This window comes from Canis aureus, chromosome 36 (genome assembly GCF_053574225.1).
Source record: "Canis aureus isolate CA01 chromosome 36, VMU_Caureus_v.1.0, whole genome shotgun sequence".
Taxonomy (NCBI): Eukaryota; Metazoa; Chordata; class Mammalia; order Carnivora; family Canidae; genus Canis; species Canis aureus.
Window position 1 is genome coordinate 5577355 of NC_135646.1, and position 16284 is coordinate 5593638.

A 16284-nucleotide genomic window follows, 5' to 3' on the forward strand; every position below is an offset into this window, starting at 1 on the left:
ACTGATATGCAACAAAATCTTTTTTCTTTTTTTAAGATTTTATTTGTTTATTTGACACACACAGAGCGTGTTAGCACAAACGGGGAGCGGCAGGCAGAGGGAGAGGGAGAAGCAGACTCCCCTCCGAGCAGGGAGCCCAATGCGGGGCTCTATCTCAGGACTCTGGGATCATAACCTGAGCCAAAGGCCAATGCTTAACCGACTGAGCCACCCAGGAGCTCCAATAGACAGAAAGTTCTAAGATATATATTTTTCTAAGTAAAAAGAGCAAGATGCAAAACTGTGTTGTAGTAGGGTATAGGCTACCCTGTGATTATGCCAATGTTGGCACATGCATAGACCGTCGCTGAAAGGATACACAGGATATTACTCTTTGTAATAGTATCTGCCTCAAAGAACAAAGGTGGCAAGGACACAATTTCCCACCACACTCTCTTGGACTCTTTGAATTATGCAATATGTACATGTCCTAATTTTTTCAAGTGGCTTATTTAAAAGTCACATAGCAAGGACATTTTCTTTTCACCTTTCTGAAAACTCGTTTCCCAAAGTGATGTCTGGCTATTATCTTGGTCACTTTGATCCTCATCAGAGCCAAAAGCTTTAGTGAAAGCAATAATCATGTATTAAAATAATTAAAATAATTAAAGCCACACATATACACATAGGCACATTTTTTTCTTTCTTTCCTTCTTGTTTTCTTTCTATTTTCAATAGGGGGGGATTTCTAGAAAGAAGTATATTGGGGAAAATGTATAATTGAAGATATCCATGAATTAAGTACAAGGTCAAATAGTGTGAATAAAAATTGGTTTGAGGGGTGCCTGGGTGGCTCAGTCAGTTAAGTGTTGGACTCCTGATTTCGGCTCAGGTCATGATCTCAAGGTCTTAGAATCTCCTTTAGATTCTCTTTCTTCCTCTCCCTCTACCCCTCCTCACCCCAAAATATTGAGATGTGAGAGGAGGTAAAAACTGGTCTGATTCTTCTAACTCATACATTTTTGTGTGTGATTTCGAAAACTAAAATAAACAAGAATTTCCCAGACCTTCCGAAAGTAGTGAATTTATGTTTGCGCTGCTTGCAAAGGCTTTGAATTATACAGCAAAACATCCCCAAAGGAAAAATCACCCATAATCTCACCACATGAAAAGTTGATATAATGTAACAAAATAAAAGACCTCTGCTCTCTTTGGCCAATTTTATTCCCTTAGAATAAAGCACTGCTCGTAGGTAAGTACATACTCTTTCAGACCTTATTCCACATTTACAAATCTTTTTTCATGTATAAGTAAAAGAATCAGACTGATACATTAACATGAATTCCTTTAAATATTATAAAGGCTCAGGGTTTCTAAAAAAAAAATGTATTCTTATTGACCATTTCTATTTCTCTATGAAGTCCTTAATCATATTCTTTGATCTTTTTCCCATTGGGTTTTTTGGGTCTTTCTTATTAGTGTGTTGGTGTTCTTGCCCTATTTTGGGAGATTAACCTTTGTCTGTATGTATTACAAGTATTTTCTCCTGCTAGTCTGTTCCCTATATCTTGGTTACATTTGAGGCATCTTTTGTTAATTTCTGTGTGGTCCAATCTGGAATTTTTTCTTTTATGACCTCTTGGTTCCATATCTTACTTGGGACTACCCCAAGATTGTTAGTGGAAAAAACTTTAATAGATTTTACCTTATATTTGACAGTTTTGTCTTTATATGCTACACATTTTCTTCACAATGAGCAATCTAATCCATCTGGCATTAATTTTCATTTCTGATGTGACCTAGGGTGTTAATGTATCTAATTATTCCAATGTCATTAAATTAAATGACATCTAATTATTCCAACATGATTTATTATATAATAGATTTGGAGTTTGCTAGATGCTTCCATCTCCTCTCTGGGAGTAGCATTCTTTAAACTACAAGGCTTAGCAGATTTGATCTTCCATTTCACTCCAGAACATTCCTTTGGGGCCATGTAGCTTTCAAATGCTGTCCTCTGGATCATCTTCTGATATTACAATGACCACTTGCAGCTTAGAGTTACAGTTCACCCAAGGGTGACCCTCCATCTTTCACTGGAGGCCAGGAGAAGATGGGAAGGGACATCCCCTTCCACGTCATGCCACTCTGCCTTTTTAGTGTTCACAAGACCAACATAGCAGGGGGCATATGTTCCTTTAGCAAAAAGGACATTTCCAGAAGGGAAGCACTACATAGGAGAATCAAACATTCTCCTTCATGTTGCTCAAGGGTGGGCAGCTGGTGCCCTAGACCTTCGTGACTTGGTGCTTCAGAGGCTTCTTCTTTTTTTTTTTAAGATTTTATTTATTTATTTGACAGAGAACACAAGCAGAGGGAGAGGGAGAAGCAGGCTTCCCACTGAGCAGGGAGCCGGATGTGGGGCGCAATCCCAAGACCCTGGGATCATGACCTGAGCTGAAGGCAGATACTTAACTGACCAAGCCACTGAGGTGCTGCCTCTTTTTAAAAAGATTTCCAACTCACAGCAATTTATGGGACTATTACAGCCTCCTTGAATAGTTAGAGGTCATTACACTTCTCCAAGTAAGAAAAATGAAGTTCAGAGAGGTGAAAAGGAGGTGGCCGAGCCAGACTTTGCATGAACCCAGGACTTCAGGTACCGAGCTTAGTGTTCTTTCTGCTAGGTTTGTGGTGAGAGGGGAGCGACTACGTTGTTCGAACATTTCTACCGCAAAAATGGGAATGAGGAGGAGCTCACTATTACCCTGATAACCAGAGGCTGGATGATGGTCCATAAGAAGGTAGGACCCCTAGCCTGGCCCCACATAAAGACATCTGCTTGGAGCAAACAGTGCCCTCCAGTCCTTGTGACCTGAGCATCTGTGGGTGTGGTGGCTCACTGTTACCCCAACCAGTGCTGCCATGCTGAGGCCTCCAGAAATTACCTCAAGGGTACGTGCTGGCCTTCTGAATCTGGACAAGCTCTTATCTGGAATTCTATTTTGTTTTGTTTTTAAAATATATATATTTATTTATTTGAGGGAGAGCACAAGGAGAGGGAGGGTCAGAGGGAGATGGAGAAGCAGACTCTCCACTGAGCAGGGAGCCTGACCTGGGGCTTGATCCCAGGACCCTCGATCATGATCAGAGCCAAAGGCAGACACTTAACCAACTGAGCCACCCAGGTGACCCGTGGAATTCCATTTTGCAACCGAAAGTTATCCTCAGTAAATTTAGGGATGCCTGCTGCTGTATAATAAAGAATTTTTCTGGTCTTTGTCCCAGGTTCCTCAGGGACAGTGTCTAGCTGTTGAAATTCTATGAGTGGTAGGAGTGTCCACGATCCATTGTTGTTCACAGTGGATCCTTAGATAATTCCAGGGTGGGGATGGTCATGCTGGAGAGCTTGGTCATATGATTAGATCCTGGCTAAGTTATGAAACACCAATAAAAGAACTCTGACACCAAAGCTCAGTTGAGCTTCCTGGTGGGTAAGCACATGAATATGCTGGGAGGGTGACGCCTCCTGATTCCATGGACAGAGGACTTGACAGCTTCATGTTCAAGACACTCCTAGACTCCATCCTATAGGTCTCTTCTTTTGCCTGGTCTTGATTCAGATGATTATAACATACCTATACTTAAAAAAAATGTGTTTCTTTATTTATTTTAGAGAGAGTGTGTGTGTATGAGTGGTGGAGAGGGGCAGAAGGAGAGGGAGAGAGAATCCTCAAGCCGACTCACTGTTGATCATGGAGCCCAACCCAGGGCTTGATCCCAGGACCCTGAGATCATGACCTGAGCCAAAATAGACAGTTGGCTGCTTAACCAACTGAGCCACCAAGGTGCCCCAATAAAACCATAATTTTTAAAAAAGATTTTGTTTATTTATTCATGAGAGACACACAGAGAGAGAGGCAGAGACACAGGCAGAGGGAGAAGCAGGCTCCATGCAGGGAGCCCGATGTGGGACGCGATCCCAGGACTCCAGGGTCACACCCTGGGCTGAAGGCAGGTGCTAAATCACTGAGCCAGTGAGGGGACCCCTAAAACTGTAATTTTATGTATAGAACTTTCCCCAGTTCTGTGAGTCTTCCTAGTGAATTATCAAATCTCATAGGGTTGTGGGAACCCTTGGCTTTGTAGCCAGTTGATCAGAAGCATAGGTGGCTTGGGGACCCCCAATGTAGCAGATGGCATCTGAAATGAGGGTAGTCTTGTTGGGAGACTGGCCTCTTGTAAAGTCTGTGCTAACTGCAGGTAGTTAGTGTCAGAATTGCAGTGTCGTACCTACCCCTTCCCTGTGGTTAAGCAATCACGCTGTGCCCAGTGCCTGTGAGGGTCCCAACCTGGTCTTCAGCTGCTGTTGGCTCAGGCTGCCATTAACTGAAATATCCTCATTTCTGCCTGGCTGCAAACTCCTCTCCTCTTTCTGACCAAAGGGCTCTTAGGTACAGTTCCCACTCGGTCTTTCCTCACCCAACACACACATCTTCTCCTACTTCTACATCTTATATGGGCTCCTGGGAGCATCTGGGTCTTCCTGAACTCAGGCAAAGAGAACTTGAAGGTCATCTCAGGCCTATCTGCCTACATATCCCATATGTCCTCATATTGGGCATGAAGGAATCTCTGGGACTTCCCTTCCAGGAGGCTGGTGCAAGGCTTTTCTGTTCTCTGATTCTCCAGATCATTGGCAGAGGAGAAGTACAGGACACAGGCCCCAATCTCAGAGACACACATCAGTCTAGAAGAAGGAGGAGGAAGAAGAGAAGAAGAAGGGGATGGGAGAAGGAGGAAGAATTAACATTTGAGGACTTACTATGTGCCAGGCACTGGTCTGAGACTTTCCTAATATTAAATCCATTGGATTCCCGCAGCAGCACTACAGTTTACATTATTATCCTAATATTTTAGAAAGCAGAGGGGTAAAGATTAAAAATAATCTGCCCAAGTCACACAGCCAGTAAAATCAGAGCCCAGAATTCCAAAACCGAAAGTTGCCATGATCACCAACGCTTGTCATGAGCACATATGCGCTGCATCATTTCCGCATGTCAGTTTTGTTCAGTCATAAAGGCAGGTTAACATGACTGTAAAGCAGAGTCAGGATTCCAAACCCAAGGACATCTCACCACATGTTTAACTTGGCTTCTTTCTTAACACAAAGAGGGGCACCTGGGTGGCTCATTTGGTTAAGTCTCTCTCTCTCTCTTTTAAGATTTTATTCATTCATTATTCACCTGAGAGAGAGAAAGCAAGCTTGTGTGCAAGTGGCAGAGGTGGGGGGGTAGGGAGCAGAGGGAGAAGGAGAAGCAGACTCCCCACTAAGCAGGGAGCCCAATGAGAGGCTCGATCCCAGGACCCACAGAGATCATGTCCTGAGCTGAAGGCAGACACTCAACCAACTGAGCCACCCAGGCGCCCCAAGTGTTTGACTCTTGATCCCAGATGAGTTGAAGCCCTGTGATGGGTGTGGAGCCTCCTTTAAAAAAAAAAAAAAAAAAGTCACGCAAGGCTCAAGGCAAGTCACACAACAAACAAGATAGAACAGGGGTTGGAAATTAATGAACCAAAAGTGAAGTCAGTCTGAGCCGCCCCTGAGATAAGGCCTCAGATAAGGCCTCTGTCTGGTCCAGGTCAGCTCTCCGCACTTACTGCTCATTGTGTTCAAGCCGTGAAGGATCTCGGTTCTCTCCGAGACCTATTGGGCAGAGCCTTTGGCAGCTGCTGCCTTTTTTAAGTGGTCAGACATAGAGGAGTCAGTGTCTAGAGAGTCTGACCGTTTGCTGGAAAAATCTTCTTTTTTAACAGGGATTTGGTCAGTGTTGGGCCCTTGCAGACCGCCTCTGTTTCTACTGGTTATCAGTTCCGGTGCGTCCTCAGCTGTGGCCCGTCTAGGTATCTGGTCTGAGCTGCAATGCCCTGCGCGGCCTGCACCATTGCTCCACACAGGCCACTGCTTGACACGAGTGACTCCATCTTGCTCTCTGCAGTGCTCTGTACTGACTTCCTTTCACCAGACCTCCTCGCCATTGCCTCCCCTTCTGCCACCTAAGGTAACAAATACATATTTTTCTAAATATCTCATAACATGTCTAAGCTTGAAATTTTGTGAACAAATAAATGACTATCTTCTTCTCCCTAAAATCTTTCCCTAAAAGGAATGAGATAAAACACTCCGGCCACTGCTTCCTTGATGGGTGAGGGCCACCTGATGAAAAGGGAACCACTGGGAGTGTTGCTATACTCCGACACTTGAATGGGGCTCCCTAGCCTGACACAAAAGAATTCCTGGAGACAGGAGACAGTTTGACATGGTGGAAAGAGCAAGGGTTGTGTTAAAATGCTCACAACGTGGGGTGCATCTGCCTTCCGTTCAGGTCATGATCCCAGGGTCCTGAGATTGAGCCTGCCCCCACCCCCAACCCGGTTAGACTCCCTGCTGGGGTGGGAGGGCCTGCTGCTCCCTCTCCTCCCCACTCTTGCTCTCTCTCCCTATCCCTGTCTCTCTCTCTCTCTCAAGTAAATAAATAAAATCTTTGTTTAAAAATGCTCATGTTTCATTAAGAAGAAACAAAAACATGTTATGAAACCATTTCAACAATTTGTCTCTCTCCCTCCCTACCTCTCTCCCCCTCACACACAAAATTGGAAATACACACACCAAAATTAATAATGGTGATAAATTGGATGTGGCTTATATTCTTTATCCTTTTCTGCAAGCTGCCTTGATTTTTAAAATGAATTTCTTTATAAGAAGAAGAAAAATGTTCAGGACAGTAAAGCACATAGAGTCCTGGCTTTGTTACTTACTAGCCATGAGACTTTGGGGAAGTTACGTAACCCCTTGAGCAAGCCTCAGTTCTTAAGGAATGAAGTAAGAATAATACACAGCAAATTTCCAGGGCTGTTGTGAGGATGAAAGATAACATAAATCAAGTTCATCACTAGATTAATTATTATCATTACTGTCATATACCAGGGCATCGTGTTTAATCTATAACCAGGGCTCTGTTTATTTTTTTTTTAAGATTTTATTTATTTATTCATGAGAGACACACAGAACACACCCTGGGCTGAAGGCGGGCACCAAACCACTGAGCCACCCAGGGATCCCCATCTGTTCACTTCTTTTAATGAATGGATATAAAAGTATTGGGATGCCTGGGTGATTCAGCAGTAGGGTACCTGCCTTCTGCTCAGGGTGTGATCCTGGAGTCCCAGGATCGAGTCCTACATCGGGCTCCCTGCATGGAGCCTGCTTCTCCCTCTGCCTGTGTCTCTGCCTCTCTCTCTGTGTCTCTCATGAATAAATATATAAAATCTTTTTTTTAAAAAGAAAGAAAGAAAGAAAGAAAGAAAGAAAGAAAGAAAGAAAGAAAGAGAAAGAAAGAAAAAGAAAGAAAAAAAGGAAGGGAGGGAGGAAGGAAGAAAGAAAGAAGAAAGAAAGAAAGAAAGAAAGAAAGAAAGAAAGAAAGAAAGAAAGAAAGAAAGAAAGAAGAAAGAAAGAAAGAAAGAAAGAAAGAAAGAAAGAAAGAAAGAAAGAAAGAAAGAAAAGTATTGATTCAGGAGGCCCGGGGTAAGACTGGAATTCCCCATTTGTAACAAGCTCCTAGGTAATGACAAGACATCTGGTCCATAGACCACATTTTGAGTCACAGGTCTGGAGGGATGAAGACATTGAGGGGAAAGAAGGTATAGCTGATCACTGCAAGTATTTTCAACTGGGGAGCATTTGGAAATTCTGGAAACAGGCAGAAGGTTGAAAGTCCAGGCTTTAATTTCAAGGAGAACCACTTAGGAGAGATGGAGAAAGTACAAAGAATGTTGGCAGAACTTATGGGGGCCTTCAGCACACAGCCAGTTTCTCCTTCAGGACATTTGCCAGATTCTAGGGTTGCAAAATGAGAGATTGAAAATCTAAGAAGAAAAGGCTCCCCAAAGCAGAGCATTGCTTTTAGCAGCCTTGCCATATGCATAGAATTAAAAATATTAATTTTAAATAAGAGGTTCTGCTCACCCAATTTCCATGTGTCCCTGGGGTGGGGAATACACCACCAAATGGTGCTTGGATGCCAGCTGGGTGTCCTACAGTTCAACCCGATTCTGACACTAGGTACCCAGAGATAGCATCAGATTCCACAGCTTAGGAGCTCAGTCCCACAAAACAGCCCCCCACCCCTGCAGGTACCATTGCAAGCCCAGGTTATCTGTACTTCTGACCACCCAGCTACAGCCTGGAGGTTCCCATGGCCTCCTCCTTAGACTTCAGATGCCAGCCATGAATTCAGGTAGTTAGTTGTCTGTACTTCTGACCAACTAGCTGTAAATCAGAGGGTTCTAAGTTTGGGGCTTTGATTAATTTGCCAGAGCAGTTCACTGAACTCAGGAAACCCAGTCACTCACGAGATCGCTAGTTTATTACAAAGAATTTTAAAGGAGATAAACCAACAGCCAGACGAAGAGAAACAGGACAACATCCAGAACAAAGGAGCCTCTGTCCCCGTGGACTTTGGGCCCAGCACAGAGGCATGTGGAAGCCTTCTGGTTCCCCAACTGGAAGCTCTCCAAACCCCATCCTTTGGGTTTTTTACGGAGGCTTCATTACAGAGGCATGTTGGTGAAATCATTGGCTGTTGGTGATTGATTCCACCTCCAGCCCCACTCCCCTCCCTGGGAATCAGGGGTTGGGACTGGAAGTTCCAATCCTCTATTCCTGGTTGGTTCCCCCTGGCGACCAGCCTCCCCTCTTAGGTGCTTTCCAAAAGTCCCTTTATGAATGTAAACTCAATTGGGGTGCAAAGGGGCTCGTGAGGAATAGCCAGACGCTCGTTGTACCTTTATGGCTCGGGAGTGATTTCGGGAACTGAAGACGAGAGAGCAAATGTTGTAACAAAAGATTGTCCCACTGCTCTTATTGCTCAGGAAATTCCAAGGGTCCTAGGAGCTGTGAGCCAGGAGCCACGGATGAAGAATATGTTTTGGTCATCTGCGTGATATATATATCATAAATCACAATGTCATAGTAATAATAATGCAAAAGGCAGGAAGGCAACTGGAGCTAATGTGTTCTAACATACTGAGCATGACACTTTAAAACCAGTCATGTGTATTAGATTTCTGCTATTGCTGCATAACAAACTGTCCAAATAATTAGCAACTTAAAACAACAACTGCTATGTTACAGGTACGGATTCTGTGAGTCAGGGGATCAGGAGTGGGCACAGTGGGAATCGCTCGTTTCTGTTCTATGATGTGTGAGAGCTCAGGCTGAAGGATTCAAAGGCTGAGGGCTGGAAGAATCTGGAAGTGCCCAGTGACTCAGGGGCAAGGATTGCCATCCAGAATGTCCTCACATGGCTTTTCTGTGTGGCTGGGCTTCCGGGAGTGAAGCAGTAGGACTTACCACTACATGGCAGCCCAGGGCTCCGAGCATGAATGTTCCAAAGAATAAGACAGAAGCGGCGTGACCTTTTATTAGCCTGCTTCAAAAGTGACACAGCATCCGTTTTGCCATACGCTTTCGTCAGAGAAGTTCCATGCTCAGGGGGAGGGATGGTACACTCGAATTCCTAACGGAGGAGTGACCAGATCAGTTATAGAATTACATGAGTTGGGATCCCTGGGTGGCGCAGCAGTTTAGCACCTGCCTTTGGCCCAGGGCGCGATCCTGGAGATCTGGGATCGAATCCCATGTCGGGCTCCCGGTGCATGGAGCCTGCTTCTCCCTCTGCCTGTGTCTCTGCCTCTGTGTGTGTGTGTGTGTGACTATCATTAAAAAAAAAAAAAAAAAAATTACATGAGTTTCCAAAGAAATTGTTGCGGTTCCCTTTGGGGGAAAAAACAAACAAAAAACCTCCCACTTGGGCCATCTGTTTGGGGTGATGAAATATTTGGCAACACGTAGAGATAATGGTTATGTAATAATGTGCATGTCATTAATGCTACTGAGTTGTACATTTAAAATGGTTAAAATGGGCCAATTTTATTTTATATATATTTTGCCACCAAAAAAACAAAAAACAAAAAACTATAGAGAGGGAGGAAGGGAGGAGGGAAAGAAGGAAGAGACGGAGTAAATAAGGAAAGAAAGAGGCCCAGACCAGCCCAGGGCTGGTGGGAAACGAGGCATGACACTCCAGAGAAAAGCTGGATACTATGTTCTGGGTCCTCCCTGTGCATATAATTTGTACCCCCATGATCCTCCATCTAGAAGCTTGTTAGAGCTTTTGTAGATAGTGTGAAGGATAGGAGAGGGTTTGGCTGGACCCACGATCAAGTGTACTCACTAGAGTAAACGAGAGGCTAAGAATAAAACCAAAGGACCAACTTCCATTTCCAAACCCAGAATTTCAACAGGTTTACAAGACCAACCTTGGAAGACTAACTTACAATTCCAACAACATTAGTGAATTTCTCAAAATCACTTTTAATGAACAGTGACACTGAGCTGAGAGCAACTCTCCGGGGCAGAAAGATCACCAGCATAGTCTCTGGGCAGTGGTGTTGCCTGAATGATATTATGTGGGTGATTGTATAACAAGGGGGCAGTAATGCTACCAAACAATGGGTACATTGTCTGTTCAAAATGAGGAAGTGGTTTCTAGTGCTGTCATCACATATTTCGTTTCCGGTTTCTATTTTTTTGGTGGCTTTTTTTTTTTTTTTTTAAAGATCTGATGGCTGATGGAATTTATTTGTTACTCTTAGAAAAATCTCCTCTTGACTGGACTGAGACTTCGAGGTGGAAGCTCTCAGAGAGGACAGTCCCCATCTCCTGGTAACCTGTTCCTGGTGCTTTTCTTTGGCCTCCTTCATTCTATTGGCCAAAGGTTTAGCATATTCTACAACTTCTTCCGTAGTTTTCTTAGTACGCTGTTCCTTCAGAGCGATACACCGACATTTGCGTTGGAGGACACATGGAGGAACAAGACACCGGATCTTGGGCACTTTGGTCCTAGGTTTCTTATCTGCTTTGTTTAGGGGCTTTCTCACAACAAACGGGTGGACATCTTCTTTAGAGAGATTGAAAAGTCTGCAGCCTCTGCTGGCTCTTTCCAGCCCCTGGTGACCAGACACAGCGGTATCAGTGAGCCCAAGAATATCCTTCTCCACTTTTTTTGGACAATAACCAAATCGAGAACCCTGAGATTGGCATCCACAATGCAACCCTGAACAGATTTGTGCATCCTTTCTCCAGACCTCCTTGGTCTCTCACAGGAATGCCCCTTACCCAGCAGCAGGGGTTTCTGTTTTTTTGGTGGCTGGGGGCCACGGCCGCGGGGCCACTGCTGTGGGTCAAGAGCACCTGCTTCGCGGGGTGCCTTGTTTGTCATTGGCACCGTGCTTCAGACCACATGACCTCCCATTCTTCACCCAGAGCATCGGCGGCAATTCTGTGGCCATAGGCTTCTCATAAAAGGCACGAAGTTTGCATTCATCATCCACCTCAATGAGTCCTGGCAGCCAGTAGCTGGGAAAGAGCTGTTCAGTCATATTCTAGAGCAGGCTGCAGCCTGCGAGGTGCCACGAAAAAAAGTTGCATCGCACGTTCTAAACACATATGGGGGCATTAGATTTTACAGCTTTAGCCAGAGAGCTGGATACATCTGCTGCTAAATAGAACACAAACTAGATAGAGGAGAAAATAGAAATTGAATGTGTAGGGGCCCAGGGCAGGCCGCCCCCCAAGATGGGCCACTTTGGCATGGAGATTTTTTCGAGCTGAAGGCAATTAAGACCCTGAGGGCTCAATAGAAACATTTGCCCTTCCCTTAACTACTTAGAAGAATTTAAATTGGGGATCTTTCCCAAAATAATAGTTATTACCAGAGATAAGTTTTATCTGAGTGACCCATCTGTACAGCAGGGAAAACATACAGTTACCAGCATCTGCTCTTCTTACTGCTCTGTAAACTGCATTCCTTTCCTCTGGAGTCCCGGACCCCAACCCCCCTTCTCCTCATTCAGGATGACATATAGACCTCATTACGCCTGTCTTTGGAATTTCCATGTCTGTTTGGATCCCCTATATGTTCGCTCTTAATTTTGATCTTCTCTGTCTCAAGTCAATTTGATTCTTACTCTAGCTGGAAGGACCTTGAAGGGGACCGGACATTCTGGCTCCCGGACAAAGGGTACACCTTATTCCACTTCTGTGACCTTCTCACCCATATCTCCCCTCACGCTTGTATAACTTGGGAGTTGGATGCCAAAATCTAGGCAAAAATCTCTATTCAGCTTTATAGTTATTTAATGAATATTTATTGTGGGACCAGATGGGAAGACAACCATCTCCAAAGATGGGAAATAAGTACTTTCAGCCATGTAGATTTTAAATTGTTAGGTGGGATTAGAACAGACCTTCTAGGATTATTTTTTTTAATATTTCATTTATTTATTCATGAGAGACACACACAGAGAGAGAGAGAGAGGCAGAGGGAGAAGCAGGCTCCATGCAGGGAGCCCAACGTGGGACCCATAAGGTCATTTTTGGAGGCTAGAGAAGGATTGCAAAACAAAACAAAACAACAACAACAACAAAAAAAACCCCTCTGTCATCCCCAGGGATTTGAGATTTTTCCCATGTGATAAAAGCAACAGAATTTCTCTCAGCTACAGTCTCAGGTATGATTGCTGAGATACCTGGCACTTACCAAGCCCATGGATCCTGATTTTGAATCAGTTCCAAGAAAAATGACTTAAAATTTGTATTCCTCTCTATTTGTATTCAGATTTGGGTTGGCTTGTTTCAAGTGAACTATCTTTCAAATTTTATTTTTTTTATTTTTATTTTCTATTTATTTATGATAGTCACACAGAGAGAGAGAGTCAGAGACACAGGCAGAGGGAGAAGCAGGCTCCATGCACCGGGAGCCTGATGTGGGATTCGATCCCAGGTCTCCAGGATCACGCCCTGGGCCAAAGGCAGGCGCCAAACTGCTGCGCCACCCAGGGATCCCTCAAATTTTAAATATATCATGCACTGACAATATTATGACTATCATAATTATTCTAGAGAGGTACATACTACGGCTGATAATGTCCTTGTCACAGCATTATCAGTTGCTGATATGAGCTGGGAATTCCACCCCTACGTATGTGCTATGATACATTGAATTGTGTGCCCCCAAATTCATATATTGAAGTCCTGACCCTCAGTAGCTCATATTGTGATCTTATTGGGGAATAAGGTCATTGCAGGGTGTAAATAGTTGAGGTTATACTAGAGCAGGGTGGGTCCTTATTCCAATCTGGTGTCCTTATGGAAAGGGGAAATTTGGATACAAATAGGCACACAGGGACACCAGGACATGTGGACCTGAGGGCAGAGATTGGGTGTTAGGTCTACAAGCCAAGGAATGCCAAAGATTATCAATGAACCACCAGAAGTTAGGAGAGAGGCATGGAACAAATCCTCCCTCATATCCTCAGAAGGAACAAACTCTGGAGACACCTTGATTTCAGGTTTCAGGCCTCCAGAACTGCAAAACAATAAATCTCTATTGTTCTAAACCAACCACCCAATGTGTGGTACATTGTCACAGCAGCCCTAGTGAACTAATACAATATCCAAAAGAATTGACAACAGGCACTCAAACTAATACATACACAAGCGTGTTCACAAGAGCACTCTTCACAATAGCCAAAAGCCAGAAACCATCCAAATGTTCACCAATGGATGAATGGATAAATAATAGTATATACTCTGGGGGATGTGATTCTTAAAAAACAAACAAAAAACATTGGGATGCCTGGGTGACTCAGTGATTGAGCCTCTGCCTTCGGCTCAGGTTGTGAATCCAGGGTCCTGGGATCAGGTCCCACATCAGGCTCCCCATAGGAAGCATGCTTCTTCCTCTGTCTGTCTCTACCTGTCTCTTTCTATCACTCATGAATAAATAAAGTCTTAAAAAACAAAACAAAACAAAACAAAACAAAACAAAACAAAACAAAACAAAACATGAGCACTGATTGACCTGTGAACTGGACCCAGGCACTCCCTCTCTCCCCTGTCCTTGAAATGTGGGTTCCACTTGCTTTCCCTCCTCCAAGGACAGAGCGTTGGGGGTGGTGATGAGGTGTTGAAAACACCTGCATAGTATATGTGGCTGAACCCAGGTAGGGCCTCTTTATAAGCTTTTAAGATTTGCAGGGCGGGTGTGGGGATCCATTCACCTTGCTGCCACCCAACACAAGCCTCATATGTAAGTTCCCTTTGCTAGTATTAAAGTTGCCACCTACCACGCTGGGGTGGCCTGCTTCTTTCTTCAGCCTCTCCCCGCCCTCTGCATATGCGGGCTGGTTTCAGATTACACCAGGAAAGCTTAGGAGGTGGTTGTGAATCTACACAGGCACACAATGGAATATTATTCAGCCAAAAAAAGGCATGAGGTGCTGATACATGCTACGAAGTGCATGGACCTAAAATATACTAAGTGAAAGAAGCCGGGCACAAAAGATCACTAATTGTAGGATTCCATTTACATGAAATATCCACAATAGGTAAATCAATAGAAACAGCAAAAAGAAAGTGGGGGCTGGGGGTAGGGGTGCTAGGGTTTCCCTTTATTTTTTTTTTAAGATTTTATTTACTTATTCATGAGAGACAGAGAGAGAGGCAGAGACACAGGCAGAGGGAGAAGCAGGCTCCATGCAGAGAGCCCCATGCAGAAATCGATCCCAGGACTCCAGGACCACACCCTGGGCCAAAGGCAAGCGCCAAACCACTGAGCCACCCAGGGATTCCCCCCTAGGGTTTCCTTTTAGATTGATGAGGATGTTTTGGGACTGATGGCAGTCACACAACATTGTGAATGTACTAAATGCCACTGAATTGTTCACTTTCAAACAGTTGATTTGGGGACGCCCAAATTAGTTGCTTAAGCAGCTGACTCTTGATTTCGGCTCAGGCCATGATCTTGGGGTCCCCAGAATGAGCCCCACATCAGCCTCCACATTCAGTGGGGGATCCACTTGAGGATTCTTCCTCCCTCTCCCTTCGCCCCTCTCCCTACTACTCTCTCACACAAGTCTTTTAAAAAGTAAGTTAATTTTGTTATGTCAATGTTACCTCAATTTCTAAAAAAAAATAATAATAAGTGCTATCTTAAAATTAATGTACAGGTCTTAAGCACACAACTTGATGAGTTGAACTAGTGCATTCCCTATGTGAACAACACCCCCATCAAGAATAGAGCATTGCTGGGCGCCTGGGTGGCTCAATCAGTTAAATGTCTGCCTTTTAGCTCAGGTCATGTCCCCGGGGTCCTGGGATCAGCCCAAGGTCCAGCTCTCTGCTCAGTGGGGAGCCTGCTTCTCCCTTTCCCTCTGCCCCTCCCCATGCTCATGCTCTGTCTCCTTCCCTGGCAAATAAATAAAATCCAAAACAAACAAACAAACAAACAAACAAACAAAAAAAACATTGCCATTGCCATCACTCCAGAAAGTTCCCTGACACCCCCTTACTTACCACACCATTAACTCTCAGAAGGAAACACTGCTCAGATTTTAATCCCCATAGTTTACTTTCCTCAGTTCTTGAACTCCATGAGTGGTACAGCGTGTACTCTTTTGCATCTGGCTTCTTTTACGCAATATAATTTTTTCCAGACTCGGGTTGTTGAATAAATCAGTAGTTTGTTTCTTTTTATGCTGAGTGATAGTATTTCTGACCAGTTTATCTGATCTTCTATTGAGAGACATTTGGGTTGTTTCCAACGCTTTGTTATTATGAAGAAAGCTGCAACAACATTTTTGGTGGGTGTATTATTTTATCGGGGAGGGGTTATCTAAGAGTGGAAATGCTGAATCGTAGGTAGATATATGTTAACTCACAAGAAACTGCTGGTGCTCCACAGCAGTTGTACCATTTTACATTTACAAGTCGTATGTGAAAGCCCCGATGGTATAACCTCTCCAACATTTGGTCTTGTTTGCCTTTTAAACTTTAATTATTCTGGTATTATCTCATTGTCTTTAATTTGCATATGCATCATGAAACGGTATCTCTTTGTCCTTTTTAAAAAGTTAGCTTTATTTACTTACTACAATGAAATTCACCCATCTCAAGTGTCTAATTTGACTACTTTTAACAAATGTACAGTCATGTAACCACCATCACAATCAAGATAGAGTATTTCCAACATGCCCCTGAAGAGTCAATCCCCTCCCTCATCTACAGTCTCTGGCAACCACTGATAGGCTTTGTCACTAGTTTGCCTTTGTTATACTAAGTGGAATTGTATAGTACATAGTCCCTTGTTTCTGGCTTTTTTGACTTAGCACAATGCTCTTGAG

The 16284-nt window shown here is 43.9% G+C and overlaps 1 long non-coding RNA gene and 1 pseudogene across 1 annotated transcript; both read right to left on the reverse strand.

Moving 5' to 3' along the window:
• Positions 1-3847: 3847 nt before the first annotated feature.
• Positions 3848-9727, reverse strand: LOC144306193 (uncharacterized). Its single transcript, XR_013373199.1, has 3 exons — positions 9392-9727; positions 8824-8974; positions 3848-6036 (listed from the first exon to the last, which is right to left on the reverse strand). It is a non-coding gene; the product is annotated as an uncharacterized LOC144306193 (long non-coding RNA).
• A 72-nt stretch (positions 9728-9799) lies between these two features.
• On the reverse strand, positions 9800-11477 carry LOC144306191 (small ribosomal subunit protein eS6 pseudogene; annotated as a pseudogene).
• Between the last annotated feature and the right edge of the window lie 4807 nt (positions 11478-16284).